Raw genomic sequence first — 10,000 nt, forward strand, 5'->3', positions numbered from 1 at the left:
TATACAGCAAAATGCAGGTCGTAATGGCAAATTTGTGCTACCACATAAAAAGCTGTCAATAACGTTTCATGATAACCATGTTTCCATGAAACGCCCTTTCAGGGGCGATTGTGTCTATAAAATGCATGATTTTGAATGTGATCACGGCTTACGGCCATACTACCCTGAGAACGCCCGATCTCGTCCGATCTCGGAAGCTAAGCAGGGTCGGGCCTGGTTAGTACTTGGATGGGAGACCGCCTGGGAATACCAGGTGCTGTAAGCTTTATTTCTTTCTTTATTTATTTATTTATTTATTTATTTATTTATTTACTTACTTACTTACTTACTTACTTACTTACTTACTTACTTACTTACTTACTTACTTACTTACTTACTTACTTACTTACTTACTTACTTACTTACTTACAACACCCATTACGTATGGCATTCGGAAACTGCAAACCGAGTTTAAACTCCGACATTGAAATTATAACCCGAGTTTCCAACCTATATTGTGTGGCGTCATCCGTAGCATTGTAGTTCACGTCTTTTACCGCTAGAGAGCAGACTATGTACAGTGAATAAAGAGGCTGGCTCCCTGTGAACTCAAAGCAGCAGTTTTTATTTTGTAAAAGAAACCAAAACAACACATTGCGCTTACATGTAGGGTTTTTTCACTTTTCATGACATATACAGCAAAATGCAGGTCGTAATGGCAAATTTGTGCTACCACATAAAAAGCTGTCCGTAACTTTACATGATAGCCATGTTTCCATTAAACGCCCTTTCAGGGGCGATTGTATCTATAAAATGCACGATTTTGAGTGTGATCACGGCTTACGGCCATACTACCCTGAGAACGCCCGATCTCGTCCGATCTCGGAAGCTAAGCAGGGTCGGGCCTGGTTAGTACTTTGATGGGAGACCGCCTGGGAATACCAGGTGCTGTAAGCTTTATTTATTTATTTATTTATTTATTTATTTATTTATTTATTTACTTACTTACTTACTTACTTACTTACTTACTTACTTACTTACTTACTTACTTACTTACTTACTTACTTACTTACTTACTTACTTACTTACTTACTTACTTACTTACTTACTTACTTACTTACTTACTTACTTACTTACTTACTTACAACACCCATTACGTATGGCATTCGGAAACTGCAAGCCGAGTTTAAACTCCGACATTGAAATTATAACCCGAGTTTCCAACCTGTGGCGTCATCCGTAGCATTATATATAAAATGCACGATTTTTAATGTGATCACGGCTTACGGCCATACTACCCTGAGAATGCCCGATCTCGTCCGATCTCGGAAGCTAAGCAGGGTCGGGCCTGGTTAGTACTTGGATGGGAGACCGCCTGGGAACACCAGTTGCTGTAAGCTTTATTTATTTATTTATTTATTTATTTATTTATTTATTTATTTACTTACTTACTTACTTACTTACTTACTTACTTACTTACTTACTTACTAACTTACTTACTTACTTACTTACTTACTTACAACACCCATTACGTATGGCATTCGGAAACTGCAAGCCGAGTTTAAACTCCGACATTGAAATTATAACCCGCGTTTCCAACCGTGGCGTCATCCGTAGCATTATATATAAAACGCACGATTTTTAATGTGATCACAGCTTACGGCCATACTACCCTGAGAACGCCCGATCTCGTCCGATCTCGGAAGCTAAGCAGGGTCGGGCCTGGTTAGTACTTGGATGGGAGACCGCCTGGGAATACCAGGTGCTGTAAGCTTTATTTATTTATTTATTTATTTATTTATTTCTTACTTACTTACTTACTTACTTACTTACTTACTTACTTACTTACTTACTTACTTACTTACTTACTTACTTACTTACTTACTTACTTACTTACTTACAACACCCATTACGTATGGCATTCGGAAACTGCAAGCCGAGTTTAAACTCCGACATTGAAATTATAACCCGAGTTTCCAACCTATATTGGCGTCATCCGTAGCATTATATATAAAATGCACGATTTTGAGTGTGATCACGGCCTTACGGCCATACTACTTACTTACTTACTTACTTACTTACTTACTTACTTACTTACTTACTTACTTACTTACTTACTTACTTACTTACTTACTTACTTACTTACTTACTTACTTACTTACTTACTTACTTACTTACTTACTTACTTACTTACTTACTTACTTACTTACTTACTTACTTACTTACTTACTTACTTACAACACCCATTACGTATGGCATTCGGAAACTGCAAGCCGAGTTTAAACTCCGACATTGAAATTATAACCCGAGTTTCCAACCTAGTGGCGTCATCCGTAGCATTATATATAAAACGCACGATTTTTAACGTGATCACGGCTTACGGCCATACTACCCTGAGAACGCCCGATCTCGTCCGATCTCGTAAGCTAAGCAGGGTCGGGCCTGGTTAGTACTTGGATGGGAGACCGCCTGGGAATACCAGGTGCTGTAAGCTTTATTTATTTATTTATTTACTTACTTACTTACTTACTTACTTACTTACTTACTTACTTACTTACTTACTTACTTACTTACTTACTTACTTACTTACTTACTTACTTACTTACTTACTTACTTACTTACTTACTTACTTACTTACTTACAACACCCATTACGTATGGCATTCGGAAACTGCAAGCCGAGTTTAAACTCCGACATTGAAATTATAACCCGAGTTTCCAACCTGTGGCGTCATCCGTAGCATTATATATAAAATGCACGATTTTTAATGTGATCACGGCTTACGGCCATACTACCCTGAGAATGCCCGATCTCGTCCGATCTCGGAAGCTAAGCAGGGTCGGGCCTGGTTAGTACTTGGATGGGAGACCGCCTGGGAATACCAGTTGCTGTAAGCTTTATTTATTTATTTATTTATTTATTTATTTATTTATTTATTTATTTATTTATTTATTTATTTATTTATTTATTTATTTACTTACTTACTTACTTACTTACTTACTTACTTACTTACTTACTTACTTACTTACTTACTTACTTACTTACTTACTTACAACACCCATTACGTATGGCATTCGGAAACTGCAAACCGAGTTTAAACTCCGACATTGAAATTATAACCCGAGTTTCCAACCTATATTGTGTGGCGTCATCCGTAGCATTGTAGTTCACGTCTTTTACCGCTAGAGAGCAGACTATGTACAGTGAATAAAGAGGCTGGCTCCCTGTGAACTCAAAGCAGCAGTTTTTATTTGTAAAAGAAACCAAAACAACACATTGCGCTTACATGTAGGGTTTTTCCACTTTTCATGACATATACAGCAAAATGCAGGTCGTAATGGCAAATTTGTGCTACCACATAAAAAGCTGTCAATAACGTTTCATGATAACCATGTTTCCATGAAACGCCCTTTCAGGGGCGATTGTGTCTATAAAATGCATGATTTTGAATGTGATCACGGCTTACGGCCATACTACCCTGAGAACGCCCGATCTCGTCCGATCTCGGAAGCTAAGCAGGGTCGGGCCTGGTTAGTACTTGGATAGGAGACCGCCTGGGAATACCAGGTGCTGTAAGCTTTATTTCTTTATTTATTTATTTATTTATTTATTTATTTATTTACTTACTTACTTACTTACTTACTTACTTACTTACTTACTTACTTACTTACTTACTTACTTACTTACTTACTTACTTACTTACTTACTTACTTACTTACTTACTTACTTACTTACTTACTTACTTACTTACTTACTTACTTACTTACTTACTTACTTACTTACTTACTTACTTACTTACTTACTTACTTACTTACAACACCCATTACGTATGGCATTCGGAAACTGCAAACCGAGTTTAAACTCCGACATTGAAATTATAACCCGAGTTTCCAACCTATATTGTGTGGCGTCATCCGTAGCATTGTAGTTCACGTCTTTTACCGCTAGAGAGCAGACTATGTACAGTGAATAAAGAGGCTGGCTCCCTGTGAACTCAAAGCAGCAGTTTTTATTTTGTAAAAGAAACCAAAACAACACATTGCGCTTACATGTAGGGTTTTTTCACTTTTCATGACATATACAGCAAAATGCAGGTCGTAATGGCAAATTTGTGCTACCACATAAAAAGCTGTCCGTAACTTTACATGATAGCCATGTTTCCATTAAACGCCCTTTCAGGGGCGATTGTATCTATAAAATGCACGATTTTGAGTGTGATCACGGCTTACGGCCATACTACCCTGAGAACGCCCGATCTCGTCCGATCTCGGAAGCTAAGCAGGGTCGGGCCTGGTTAGTACTTGGATGGGAGACCGCCTGGGAATACCAGGTGCTGTAAGCTTTATTTATTTATTTATTTATTTATTTATTTATTTATTTATTTATTTATTTATTTACTTACTTACTTACTTACTTACTTACTTACTTACTTACTTACTTACTTACTTACTTACTTACTTACTTACAACACCCATTACGTATGGCATTCGGAAACTGCAAGCCGAGTTTAAACTCCGACATTGAAATTATAACCCGAGTTTCCAACCTGTGGCGTCATCCGTAGCATTATATATAAAACGCACGATTTTTAATGTGATCACGGCTTACGGCCATACTACCCTGAGAACGCCCGATCTCGTCCGATCTCGGAAGCTAAGCAGGGTCGGGCCTGGTTAGAACTTGGATGGGAGACCGCCTGGGAATACCAGTTGCTGTAAGCTTTATTTATTTATTTATTTATTTATTTATTTATTTATTTATTTATTTATTTATTTACTTACTTACTTACTTACTTACTTACTTACTTACAACACCCATTACGTATGGCATTCGGAAACTGCAAGCCGAGTTTAAACTCCGACATTGAAATTATAACCCGAGTTTCCAACCTATATTGTGTGGCGTCATCCGTAGCATTGTAGTTCACGTCTTTTACCGCTAGAGAGCAGACTATGTACAGTGAATAAAGAGGCTGGCTCCCTGTGATACCAGGTGCTGTAAGCTTTATTTATTTATTTATTTATTTATTTATTTATTTATTTATTTATTTATTTATTTATTTATTTATTTACTTACTTACTTACTTACTTACTTACTTACTTACTTACTTACTTACTTACTTACTTACTTACTTACTTACTTACTTACTTACTTACTTACTTACTTACTTACAACACCCATTACGTATGGCATTCGGAAACTGCAAGCCGAGTTTAAACTCCGACATTGAAATTATAACCCGAGTTTCCAACCTGTGGCGTCATCCGTAGCATTATATATAAAACGCACGATTTTTAATGTGATCACGGCTTACGGCCATACTACCCTGAGAACGCCCGATCTCGTCCGATCTCGGAAGCTAAGCAGGGTCGGGCCTGGTTAGAACTTGGATGGGAGACCGCCTGGGAATACCAGTTGCTGTAAGCTTTATTTATTTATTTATTTATTTATTTATTTATTTATTTATTTATTTATTTATTTATTTATTTATTTACTTACTTACTTACTTACTTACTTACTTACAACACCCATTACGTATGGCATTCGGAAACTGCAAGCCGAGTTTAAACTCCGACATTGAAATTATAACCCGAGTTTCCAACCTATATTGTGTGGCGTCATCCGTAGCATTGTAGTTCACGTCTTTTACCGCTAGAGAGCAGACTATGTACAGTGAATAAAGAGGCTGGCTCCCTGTGAACTCAAAGCAGCAGTTTTTATTTGTAAAAGAAACCAAAACAACACATTGCGCTTACATGTAGGGTTTTTCCACTTTTCATGACATATACAGCAAAATGCAGGTCGTAATGGCAAATTTGTGCTACCACATAAAAAGCTGTCAATAACGTTTCATGATAACCATGTTTCCATGAAACGCCCTTTCAGGGGCGATTGTGTCTATAAAATGCATGATTTTGAATGTGATCACGGCTTACGGCCATACTACCCTGAGAACGCCCGATCTCGTCCGATCTCGGAAGCTAAGCAGGGTCGGGCCTGGTTAGTACTTGGATGGGAGACCGCCTGGGAATACCAGGTGCTGTAAGCTTTATTTCTTTATTTCTTTATTTATTTATTTATTTATTTATTTATTTACTTACTTACTTACTTACTTACTTACTTACTTACTTACTTACTTACTTACTTACTTACAACACCCATTACGTATGGCATTCGGAAACTGCAAACCGAGTTTAAACTCCGACATTGAAATTATAACCCGAGTTTCCAACCTATATTGTGTGGCGTCATCCGTAGCATTGTAGTTCACGTCTTTTACCGCTAGAGAGCAGACTATGTACAGTGAATAAAGAGGCTGGCTCCCTGTGAACTCAAAGCAGCAGTTTTTATTTGTAAAAGAAACCAAAACAACACATTGCGCTTACATGTAGGGTTTTTCCACTTTTCATGACATATACAGCAAAATGCAGGTCGTAATGGCAAATTTGTGCTACCACATAAAAAGCTGTCAATAACGTTTCATGATAACCATGTTTCCATGAAACGCCCTTTCAGGGGCGATTGTGTCTATAAAATGCATGATTTTGAATGTGATCACGGCTTACGGCCATACTACCCTGAGAACGCCCGATCTCGTCCGATCTCGGAAGCTAAGCAGGGTCGGGCCTGGTTAGTACTTGGATGGGAGACCGCCTGGGAATACCAGGTGCTGTAAGCTTTATTTATTTATTTATTTACTTACTTACTTACTTACTTACTTACTTACTTACTTACTTACTTACTTACTTACTTACTTACTTACTTACTTACTTACTTACTTACTTACTAACTTACTTACTTACTTACTTACTTACTTACAACACCCATTACGTATGGCATTCGGAAACTGCAAGCCGAGTTTAAACTCCGACATTGAAATTATAACCCGAGTTTCCAACCTATATTGGCGTCATCCGTAGCATTATATATAAAATGCACGATTTTGAGTGTGATCACGGCCTTACGGCCATACTACTTACTTACTTACTTACTTACTTACTTACTTACTTACTTACTTACTTACTTACTTACTTACTTACTTACTTACTTACTTACTTACTTACTTACTTACTTACTTACTTACTTACTTACTTACTTACTTACTTACTTACTTACTTACTTACTTACTTACTTACAACACCCATTACGTATGGCATTCGGAAACTGCAAGCCGAGTTTAAACTCCGACATTGAAATTATAACCCGAGTTTCCAACCTAGTGGCGTCATCCGTAGCATTATATATAAAACGCACGATTTTTAATGTGATCACGGCTTACGGCCATACTACCCTGAGAACGCCCGATCTCGTCCGATCTCGGAAGCCAAGCAGGGTCGGGCCTGGTTAGTACTTGGATGGGAGACCGCCTGGGAATACCAGGTGCTGTAAGCTTTATTTATTTATTTATTTATTTATTTATTTATTTACTTACTTACTTACTTACTTACTTACTTACTTACTTACTTACTTACTTACTTACTTACTTACTTACTTACTTACAACACCCATTACGTATGGCATTCGGAAACTGCAAGCCGAGTTTAAACTCCAACATTGAAATTATAACCCCGAGTTTCCAACCTAGTGGCGTCATCCGTAGCATTATATATAAAACGCACGATTTTTAATGTGATCACGGCTTACGGCCATACTACCCTGAGAACGCCCAATCTCGTCCGATCTCGGAAGCTAAGCAGGGTCGGGCCTGGTTAGTACTTGGATGGGAGACCGCCTGGGAATACCAGGTGCTGTAAGCTTTATTTATTTATTTATTTATTTATTTATTTATTTATTTATTTATTTATTTATTTACTTACTTACTTACTTACTTACTTACTTACTTACTTACTTACTTACTTACTTACTTACTTACTTACTTACTTACTTACTTACTTACTTACAACACCCATTACGTATGGCATTCGGAAACTGCAAGCCGAGTTTAAACTCCGACATTGAAATTATAACCCGAGTTTCCAACCTAGTGGCGTCATCCGTAGCATTATATATAAAACGCACATTTTTTAGTGTGATCACGGCTTACGGCCATACTACCCTGAGAACGCCCGATCTCGTCCGATCTCGTAAGCTAAGCAGGGTCGGGCCTGGTTAGTACTTGGATGGGAGACCGCCTGGGAATACCAGGTGCTGTAAGCTTTATTTATTTATTTATTTATTTATTTATTTATTTTCTTACTTACTTACTTACTTACTTACTTACTTACTTACTTACTTACTTACTTACTTACTTACTTACTTACTTACTTACTTACTTACTTACTTACTTACTTACTTACTTACTTACTTACTTACTTACTTACTTACTTACTTACTTACTTACTTACTTACTTACTTACTTACAACACCCATTACGTATGGCATTCGGAAACTGCAAGCCGAGTTTAAACTCCGACATTGAAATTATAACCCGAGTTTCCAACCTAGTGGCGTCATCCGTAGCATTATATATAAAACGCACGATTTTTAATGTGATCACGGCTTACGGCCATACTACCCTGAGAACGCCCGATCTCGTCCGATCTCGTAAGCTAAGCAGGGTCGGGCCTGGTTAGTACTTGGATGGGAGACCGCCTGGGAATACCAGGTGCTGTAAGCTTTATTTATTTATTTATTTATTTACTTACTTACTTACTTACTTACTTACTTACTTACTTACTTACTTACTTACTTACTTACTTACTTACAACACCCATTACGTATGGCATTCGGAAACTGCAAGCCGAGTTTAAACTCCGACATTGAAATTATAACCCGCGTTTCCAACCTAGTGGCGTCATCCGTAGCATTATATATAAAACGCACGATTTTTAATGTGATCACGGCTTACGGCCATACTACCCTGAGAACGCCCGATCTCGTCCGATCTCGGAAGCTAAGCAGGGTCGGGCCTGATTAGTAGTTGGATGGGAGACCGCCTGGGAATACCAGGTGCTGTAAGCTTTATTTATTTATTTATTTATTTATTTATTTATTTATTTATTTATTTATTTATTTATTTATTTATTTATTTATTTATTTATTTACTTACTTACTTACTTACTTACTTACTTACTTACTTACTTACTTACTTACTTACTTACTTACTTACTTACTTACTTACAACACCCATTACGTATGGCATTCGGAAACTGCAAGCCGAGTTTAAACTCCGACATTGAAATTATAACCCGAGTTTCCAACCGTGGCGTCATCCGTAGCATTATATATAAAACGCACGATTTTTAATGTGATCACGGCTTACGGCCATACTACCCTGAGAACGCCCGACCTCGTCCGATCTCGGAAGCTAAGCAGGGTCGGGCCTGTTAAGTACTTGGATGGGAGACCGCCTGGGAATACCAGGTGCTGTAAGCTTTATTTATTTATTTATTTATTTATTTATTTATTTATTTACTTACTTACTTACTTACTTACTTACTTACTTACTTACTTACTTACTTACTTACTTACTTACTTACTTACTTACTTACTTACTTACTTACTTACTTACTTACTTACTTACAACACCCATTACGTATGGCATTCGGAAACTGCAAGCCGAGTTTAAACTCCGACATTGAAATTATAACCCCGAGTTTCCAACTTAGTGGCGTCATCCGTAGCATTATATATAAAACGCACGATTTTTAATGTGATCACGGCTTACGGCCATACTACCCTGAGAACGCCCAATCTCGTCCGATCTCGGAAGCTAAGCAGGGTCGGGCCTGGTTAGTACTTGGATGGGAGACCGCCTGGGAATACCAGGTGCTGTAAGCTTTATTTCAGGGGTCCCCAAACTTTTTCCTGCGAGGGCCACATAACCTTTCCCTTCTCTGATGGCGGGCCGGTGGCAGTTTGTAACAGAAAAAGTGTGACGATCGTAGGGGAGCTTAAAAAAATTATTGTTTTCCAGAAAGCCACACATAACCAAATAACGGTTATTTAATAACCCTTTCCAGGTTCTTTACAGAAAAAAAGTCAGGAAACAAATAATAACACTATTAATGAAATAAATAAT

At 37.7% G+C, this 10,000-nt stretch overlaps 19 non-coding genes across 19 annotated transcripts; all 19 read left to right on the top strand.

The window, feature by feature from the left end:
• Positions 1-146: 146 nt before the first annotated feature.
• Positions 147-265, top strand: LOC133164594 (5S ribosomal RNA). Its single transcript, XR_009717086.1, has one exon. It is a non-coding gene; the product is annotated as a 5S ribosomal RNA (ribosomal RNA).
• Positions 266-817: 552 nt separating this feature from the next.
• On the top strand, positions 818-936 carry LOC133164812 (5S ribosomal RNA). Its single transcript, XR_009717297.1, has one exon. It is a non-coding gene; the product is annotated as a 5S ribosomal RNA (ribosomal RNA).
• A 324-nt stretch (positions 937-1,260) lies between these two features.
• Positions 1,261-1,379, top strand: LOC133164441 (5S ribosomal RNA). Its single transcript, XR_009716953.1, has one exon. It is a non-coding gene; the product is annotated as a 5S ribosomal RNA (ribosomal RNA).
• Positions 1,380-1,634: 255 nt separating this feature from the next.
• On the top strand, positions 1,635-1,753 carry LOC133164595 (5S ribosomal RNA). Its single transcript, XR_009717087.1, has one exon. It is a non-coding gene; the product is annotated as a 5S ribosomal RNA (ribosomal RNA).
• Positions 1,754-2,354: 601 nt separating this feature from the next.
• Positions 2,355-2,473, top strand: LOC133164175 (5S ribosomal RNA). Its single transcript, XR_009716695.1, has one exon. It is a non-coding gene; the product is annotated as a 5S ribosomal RNA (ribosomal RNA).
• A 284-nt stretch (positions 2,474-2,757) lies between these two features.
• LOC133164422 (5S ribosomal RNA) lies at positions 2,758-2,876 on the top strand. Its single transcript, XR_009716934.1, has one exon. It is a non-coding gene; the product is annotated as a 5S ribosomal RNA (ribosomal RNA).
• Positions 2,877-3,439: 563 nt separating this feature from the next.
• On the top strand, positions 3,440-3,558 carry LOC133164070 (5S ribosomal RNA). The gene has a single exon (XR_009716596.1). It is a non-coding gene; the product is annotated as a 5S ribosomal RNA (ribosomal RNA).
• A 644-nt stretch (positions 3,559-4,202) lies between these two features.
• Positions 4,203-4,321, top strand: LOC133164596 (5S ribosomal RNA). The gene has a single exon (XR_009717088.1). It is a non-coding gene; the product is annotated as a 5S ribosomal RNA (ribosomal RNA).
• A 260-nt stretch (positions 4,322-4,581) lies between these two features.
• On the top strand, positions 4,582-4,700 carry LOC133164513 (5S ribosomal RNA). Its single transcript, XR_009717020.1, has one exon. It is a non-coding gene; the product is annotated as a 5S ribosomal RNA (ribosomal RNA).
• Positions 4,701-5,287: 587 nt separating this feature from the next.
• Positions 5,288-5,406, top strand: LOC133164514 (5S ribosomal RNA). Its single transcript, XR_009717021.1, has one exon. It is a non-coding gene; the product is annotated as a 5S ribosomal RNA (ribosomal RNA).
• A 503-nt stretch (positions 5,407-5,909) lies between these two features.
• LOC133164597 (5S ribosomal RNA) lies at positions 5,910-6,028 on the top strand. The gene has a single exon (XR_009717089.1). It is a non-coding gene; the product is annotated as a 5S ribosomal RNA (ribosomal RNA).
• A 511-nt stretch (positions 6,029-6,539) lies between these two features.
• Positions 6,540-6,658, top strand: LOC133164598 (5S ribosomal RNA). The gene has a single exon (XR_009717090.1). It is a non-coding gene; the product is annotated as a 5S ribosomal RNA (ribosomal RNA).
• Positions 6,659-7,252: 594 nt separating this feature from the next.
• Positions 7,253-7,371, top strand: LOC133164900 (5S ribosomal RNA). Its single transcript, XR_009717379.1, has one exon. It is a non-coding gene; the product is annotated as a 5S ribosomal RNA (ribosomal RNA).
• Positions 7,372-7,617: 246 nt separating this feature from the next.
• On the top strand, positions 7,618-7,736 carry LOC133164227 (5S ribosomal RNA). Its single transcript, XR_009716745.1, has one exon. It is a non-coding gene; the product is annotated as a 5S ribosomal RNA (ribosomal RNA).
• A 281-nt stretch (positions 7,737-8,017) lies between these two features.
• LOC133164176 (5S ribosomal RNA) lies at positions 8,018-8,136 on the top strand. Its single transcript, XR_009716696.1, has one exon. It is a non-coding gene; the product is annotated as a 5S ribosomal RNA (ribosomal RNA).
• Positions 8,137-8,477: 341 nt separating this feature from the next.
• On the top strand, positions 8,478-8,596 carry LOC133164177 (5S ribosomal RNA). Its single transcript, XR_009716697.1, has one exon. It is a non-coding gene; the product is annotated as a 5S ribosomal RNA (ribosomal RNA).
• Positions 8,597-8,821: 225 nt separating this feature from the next.
• Positions 8,822-8,940, top strand: LOC133164083 (5S ribosomal RNA). Its single transcript, XR_009716608.1, has one exon. It is a non-coding gene; the product is annotated as a 5S ribosomal RNA (ribosomal RNA).
• Positions 8,941-9,235: 295 nt separating this feature from the next.
• LOC133164419 (5S ribosomal RNA) lies at positions 9,236-9,354 on the top strand. The gene has a single exon (XR_009716932.1). It is a non-coding gene; the product is annotated as a 5S ribosomal RNA (ribosomal RNA).
• Positions 9,355-9,640: 286 nt separating this feature from the next.
• LOC133164228 (5S ribosomal RNA) lies at positions 9,641-9,759 on the top strand. The gene has a single exon (XR_009716746.1). It is a non-coding gene; the product is annotated as a 5S ribosomal RNA (ribosomal RNA).
• The last annotated feature ends 241 nt before the right edge of the window (positions 9,760-10,000 follow it).

The sequence above is a fragment of the Syngnathus typhle genome, linkage group LG12 (genome assembly GCF_033458585.1).
Source record: "Syngnathus typhle isolate RoL2023-S1 ecotype Sweden linkage group LG12, RoL_Styp_1.0, whole genome shotgun sequence".
NCBI lineage: Eukaryota > Metazoa > Chordata > Actinopteri > Syngnathiformes > Syngnathidae > Syngnathus > Syngnathus typhle.